The 7226-nt window shown below is 43.0% G+C and overlaps 1 pseudogene; it reads left to right on the plus strand.

Moving 5' to 3' along the window:
• Positions 1-2125: 2125 nt before the first annotated feature.
• On the plus strand, positions 2126-6872 carry LOC146190017 (ATP-binding cassette sub-family C member 3-like; annotated as a pseudogene).
• Positions 6873-7226: the final 354 nt, after the last annotated feature.

Here is a 7226-nt window from a genome sequence, read left to right on the forward strand (position 1 = left end):
GTTCAATAAGCTAAATATTAAGACGAGATCTACAATTTCTGTTTGACTTTCGCCTTCCGCGAAAGCCCACAAAGCTTAAAAAATAGAATGAGAAAGCGACTTCCGGCGCATGCCTCCACATAGATTACAGAGCTCTCATCCGCGATTTGGTAAAACGCTGTCGAATTCGCCACTTCTGCGCTGCTCACGACTAAGCAATCGCTTTCTTGCTGGTTGCAAAGAGGATCTTGAGTCTCAACGCATCTGCCCCAGTGGTTTCGAAGTGCATTTTTTTGCCTTCTCATTATTGCTTATCTTATTCTGACCCTAGAAACACCATCAGTTTCCCGCTGAAAAGGGAAGGACCTCAGACCCATTATCATCATCAAAATACTGCGAAATTTTCGAATGATCGGTACAGTTCGTATTGACAGTCGGAATCATTTTTAGTGTTTTATTTTGCGGAAGGAAGAAAAGCTCATTATTCCTGACCACCCATATCAAGATTTTAATTAATATAAGGATGAAAGTATTTTTTTTAGGCAGGAGGAACATCCTGACATGCAACAGAGGTTCTTCTAAATCGCTAAGGTGAATTAAATTACGAATGAATGCTTTTAAAAAGCTCAGTTGCGGAGTAAATACCTCGAGCATGGGAACCTCTTCCTCATCTGACTGCTTGTAGGGAGTATTCTCGTAAACGTCTGTCTCGCTCATTTTTCTTAGGGCATGGTGGCTTTATAGATTTCGAATTTAAGTTCCATATATTATTCCTCACACTCGAGGGTATAGGTATTTTGTTTCTTTTTGACCACGAGGAGATTGAAAATAAAATCATACGCGTAGGTGATTGCCTCTTTTCATGCAGTAATTCAACCTCAGCATGGGTGCTGTTCGCCATGTGTTCGTGACTGGCATTATTTATTCAGTTTCGTATTCGTACACAAATCTTCAATATATGAAATGCTATTCTAGAGTTTTACAGATGTTGCATTTTTCAAAGCCGAACGGAGATTGCCAATAATATCGGCAAGACTCTAGACATCTGAATTGGCCAATGAAAATATTTCTGCAAATAATTCAAATATTTATTAGTTCTTTTTTTCGACAGCCTTTGGCGTCAGGCCTTATCACTCTGATTCTGGCACGCAGATCAATTCTGTATTCTTTGTTTGTTCATGCTCGCTATCGCGAGACGCAGCTTTATCAGCTTCTTTGTCGCACAAGATGCGCAGAGATGTATCTGAAAGATTCCAGTCACTCGCGTATTTTTATACAATGTTCTAGGTTGGGCTAGTCAACGTTTGCGGCTTTGTGCACAGATTTTTGCGCCGCCTTTAAATTGAGCGATTACGGGTTCGGCGGGCATTCGTAAGCCGACGACCGCCGGGCACGGTTGTTGCTATCGCCGCCGCCGATTGCTTAGGTCATTGGCGGGTGCGATTCAGCCCAATTAAGGGTTTATTGCAGAGAAGATCAAGCGTCCCCATTTGTTGACAACAATATTGTTATTACTACGTGACAATATTCTGACATTTCATATCTTTATTATCAAAGAAACGTTATTCGCTTTCCGATGTCAATAAATTCCCTGTACAAGTGATGTGCATCAGCACCTGAGATTTGGTTCAGTTGCTTTCAGAGGGGAGAAGAGTTCTTTCCTTACATGCCTTGCATTTTTTTTTACATTTCTATTTTTTACCGAGCTGTTGTTCTGCCCGTCTGAGTCCTTTTGCGTTGGGCAGAACGACTGGACAGACAGCTGAACCGGCTGGGAAAGGTATCAAAGCGATCATTTTAACGGTATGAGAAAAAACGCGTCCAGACTGAATTAGACAATAAACGTGGTGGAACGATACGATATAGATATCTTAAAGGAGATACAGAAGAGGACTTCGACTTGAATTATGCATGCAACGTGCCAGTGAAATGAGAAGGGTAAAGAAGTGGATTCCTAGGAAATGTTTTCGGTACCAGTGGAGGCGGAGACGACGGAAAGCAAATGTAGGAGAAGGCGAGAAAATGTACGAACAAATGGCACGAACAGAATAGGATGAACAAATAAATCGTCTTCGTGCAGCCCTGGACGTGGCCAGAGATGATAATAAATTTCCACGTAGTCTACTTCTTGTTTCGAGAAAGAGTTATGACTCCGCAGGACCCCAGCCTCGTGGGGGGCTCTTCGGATGAACCTGCACCCCACAGGCTCGCACTCTGACGAAGACATCTGGCAGGCCTTGGAGCGCTCACATCTCACACATGTGGTCTCCAGTGATGGAAGAGGGTTGCTTCTAGAGACCGCAGATGGTGGCACTAACCTCAGGTTAGAGACACAGGATGCGATCAAGATCATGATAACCGAGCCATATGAAGTATACCTCAAAGCAGTAATGTTATTTATTCACATTACCCCTACTTGCTTCTCGGCTGTACTAGTATAGATGTATTATTATCTTTGAATATACTGGCACACTTGCCAGTAATCCGGTTTCCTCCTCTCTAGGGAAAATCACTTTTCTTGCACACAACTATGCGTGGGGAAACTATTGCCCTTGAACCAAAAAGGAGAGATCGCTGAAGGTGAAAACCAGCGAAAAGAGGACGCGTTAACGAGGAAGTAGTGCACAAGGACGACGCTGACTTTCACCTTCTACTATGCACCGACTGGCACAACAAGCTACGCTCCTTTAAAAAGGAAACACTTACAAATTAAAAAGAAAAGCAAAAACTGTTACTTTCCACTACGCTCCAAAAAAGCAAATTCTACATACTTAGACGCAAAGGATAGAGACCTTTTTCTTTGTGCGCTTATGCTTCACTATAATTATAAATCGACAATAACTCACAAAATGCATCCCTAAATGATAAGAGCATAAATAGAACCATTACTCATAACTGCAACAAACTGATGTGAGTGTCAGCGTGGCGCACTAAGATATAAAATGAGCTTGAGCGCTAAAGTCTTCAATCAGTAGAAAATAGCCTTAATAAAAACCCAAAGTTAAAAAAAAAAGATCGATGCACAAAATGGCAGTCTGCCGAAAACACATCCACTTAGTTAATAATTTCGAGTATTATACTGATTTGAATAGGCATTCCTTTCACCCTAAACACAACTAAATGTGATATTTATAAGATATCTACAGTTTGGCTTTCATTTGAACCCAGGCACAAGCAGACGCTCTTAACGTGACTGTGCAAAGCGATAAGAAAGAAATTACAAGGGTGTGCTTACCTCCCCCTACGTGCGGGATTGCTAAAGCGTCGCAAGTTCGGTACCTAGCCATTTGGATGTCCGATATGTTATATGTTATTTTGACGTTCACACTTGTCTAGACACGTTGCTCTGACATCGTCATGAATAATTTCTTGTCCAGACACATTTGTCTGATGCTTGAGTGACATCCTCTATATCCCAACTATCTCGATCACTTCATTAGTTCAACCCGGTGATGTGATTGGGCAATGACAGCAGCAACGGGAATGGTGGGCTCTTATTAGTTTTTATAATATTTCCGCTATGTGCTGTCAGGTGACAATGCTCAAATGACCCTAACGCTATAAGAACGGATTCACGCGTCCCATTCCTTGACCTGGCCCAGTTTGCACAGAAATCGAAATACATACACGCATGTGCCGATGTCAACGGTTATGAGTGCCGCGACCGCTTTGCGATGGAGGTGGAATGCAAGGCGCCCATGTGCTGTGCGATGTCAGTACACGCTAAAGAGCTCCAGGGTGTCGAAATTCTCGGAGCCCTTTACTACGACGTCGTAGGAAGAGTCGCCTGGGTGCATTAAGCCGGAAAACAACAAAAACAACAAAAACAAGAAAAACGAGTATTGGTTTCACGGAGGAAAGTTAAGCCACAAAGGTCATGTCTTCTGAGTCTGCTTTCCGCCTCATAACGTTCCTTTTTCCGTAATCGGCTCCTAATTAATTCCTAATCCAATTTGGGACTAACAGTTTTGTGACAGATATGAAAAAAGTTTGCAACTTTTACACAGTTAAGTGTCTTAGTGTCTTTGCACAAGGGATCGTGTAAGTTGGTCAAAGCAGTTAATTCTTTGTACAGAAAATCGCGAGAGTGAATGGAGCAAGAGTTCTGGAGGTGGCCTATGTTGACAGGCATTTATAGATGCCGCAGCGCGATGTGTAAGGCGCCTCTGAAAACCATTCCACCATTCCAGTGGTGTGTCCAGTCAAGGCCTTCCAAAGCCTTCGAAGCAATGAAACGAAAGGCACGGTCTTTTTCTATGACATGCGTCTTGGTCCCCAGTGCCACACGGTTATTTCCACATCGCACAGCTGAAGCCAGTTGTTCGTGTGGGACATTGCTAGCCCTTTATTATAATACCGCGTAGAAATATTGTTAAAGTTGACGCAGTAAAAACAGGCCTCACGCGTGTAGATGCCAAAAACAAATGCTGCATTTCATGACGGCAAATATTACGGAAGGTTTCCCGATTCGGTGATGTTGCTGCTGGCCCAACACGGCACCTCGCCGACTGACCAGCATTCAATGAGATATACACGTCTGGAAACGTTCCATGGCATATTTCCACTTTCATTGCCTAAACATAGCGATGGCCCATTCACTTCATAGACATCCGACCAGCGAACAAGAAAACAAAATGCCAATTAGTTACGATGCATTTAATCTTGAAAGCACCGTTAGCGTAATCTTCATATAAACATTCGCAACAATCCTGTCGATTTCGGCCTATCTAACTTTTCAGTACATAAACATCAACGCTTTCCATTGCCCCAAACAGTAGTCGCCTATTTCACCGCTGTGCAGTGTGGGCCAGCGGCAGTTGGTGTGCCTTGCCCGCGCTCTCCTACGACGGTCCAAGGTACTCCTGCTGGACGAGGCCACGTCTCAGATGGACGGCGATACTGACCGCCTCATCCAGGCCACGCTCAGGGACGCCTTTGCCAACTGCACTCTGGTCACGGTCGCCCATCGGATACACACGGTCCTCGACTACGACCGGTAAGTTGGCCGAGTTCTGCTTGCCTAGGCTTTCTATACAGGCCAATGGTTGGCTATTCGAGCTTTCATGCGTAACAAAAGGCGAGGACGCAACATTTAGCACCATCACAGAGTGTCCATATTTGAGTGGCATGATGTAATGCTGTTTTTCCGTGGGTGCGATCTCGAATGCTATTCTTTGTCCCTTATTATCAGACATTTAGCCTATCTCATTGCTGAACCACTCTCTTCATAGTGCTATTTCTTACTTTTTTGTTCTTCATTTAAACCTCATCATATATTCCCTCTTAATGTTGAGGTTAGCTTCTTGGTATGAATCCCCTCTACTTTTGTCTCAAGCGCCTCCAACTGCAACACGAAACATATATTTAGTGTACTTGTGCATCTGTAATAATAACAGCCCGAAACCTTAGGTATAAAAGTGCCTAACGTTTCGAGTCCTTTACGGTTTACACTCATTTCAGGGTGATTCCGCTCAAATGAGTGTAACGGCATTGGCCATATAATCGTTCCATAAACGCCTAAATCAGAAATTGTTGTACCTGCGTGCTAATGGATCTTATTTCAGCTAATACTTTCTTTGTGAGCAGACGGATTTGTTTTAACGCCTTAATTCATCATTTTGTTATTTAAGGCATTTTCGTGGCGCCACACGAAGACCTCTGGAAGGAAGTTCTGTCGATGCACGCAAAAAGGCGCAGATTTTGACAAGCATTTTAGGGCGCCAATTTAGTCCACATCCACCGATTTCACAGATTTTGCTTCTCCTTGGCTGGCTTGACCAGCATCAAAAGCGAAACTATGCTATTTGGCTCAACACGTCCCTATCGACAGGCATATTATAAATCAAAAGCGATATAAAAAATAGACGTCCTATCTACTCCTCGCACAGGACGTTAATGGCGTTTAAACAGCCGAGGAAGCATCACTGACCAAGAATTTGTACTAGTCAAGCGTTTGTAGCAGCAAAAACAACTGTTGAAACGGCCGGACACTCAGCATTGGAATATTTCACATACCTATGCACTAACATGGCAAATGCAAACCAACACCCCGCTCGGGATATGTGGAAGACTGTTATGGAACGCCGAACAGTAAAAGCTGTGAGTATTTCTATACGGGTTGGATGTCCCAAAGAGCAGGATCGACTAAACGCGCCGGTACGTAAAGCACTAAACGCAACAAGCTGTGTACGATATCTGGTTATCAAAAGCTGCTATCGAGGAGGCTGCTGGTATTGCTAAAGAAGCTTTCGACACTATAGGCGCTACCCAGTCGTAAGAATTGAAACAGGAAAAAGATCAATGCTGCCTGCTGCCAGAGGCTTTTGCATATATATACCGCTCAGTGGCTGTTAGCCGGGATTACAATCTCAGAATGCACTATGACGTTTCTTGCATTGTCTTCAGTGCTCACGCCTGCTTAGTACAAGGGTCAAAGCAGAAAGCTGGGCTAGTTGGTGTGTCATCATTAATAAAACGACTAGCGCAAATAGCACAGACACAGACATAGGAAAAGACAGGACGAGCGCTCGTTCTGTCTTCTCCTATGTCTGTGTCTATGTTATTTGCGCTAGTCTTTTTATTAATGATAGTACAAGGGGTTCAAGAAAAACAATTTGTTGCTCAAGGCGCAATTTAGCGCTATACGTACATGCTTTGTCTAATTTTTGGGCGCATTGGCTAATCTATTTTTTTGCAGGATACTCGTCCTGCAAGAAGGCAAGGTGCGAGAATTCGACACCGTATCCGCACTGCTATCTGATGCTTCTTCAGCTTTGTACGGCATGGCTGTGGAGGCCGGCATCTGCAGCGCTCATGCTATCTCAAAACACCAAAACACCCCACCATCGAATGTTGACAAACTGCTTTTCCACTCTCCCATAGCAGGCCACTGAATAAAATATTTATTCAAATATATACTACGCTGCACTCAATGTCTTTCCGCTCTTTGCACTCGCTTTGGACACAGATGATTGTGCAAGAGCGTGTATATATATATATATATATATATATATATATATATATATATATATATATATATATATATATATATATATATATATATATATATATATGTCCTTCACTTCGGCGTCTCTCATAGCCTGAGTCGCTTCTGGACGTTAAACCAAACAAACCAAACCAAACTAAACCAGTCACGAAAATTTTAAACCCTATATACATTATAGGATTTGTGCCACCGTTTATTTGCGTGGCATTTCTGCATTGCTCTGCAAACAAAAGCATGTTAT

Source organism: Amblyomma maculatum, chromosome 5 (assembly GCF_055883805.1).
Source record: "Amblyomma maculatum isolate TAMU_Amacu chromosome 5, ASM5588380v1, whole genome shotgun sequence".
Classification (NCBI taxonomy): domain Eukaryota; kingdom Metazoa; phylum Arthropoda; class Arachnida; order Ixodida; family Ixodidae; genus Amblyomma; species Amblyomma maculatum.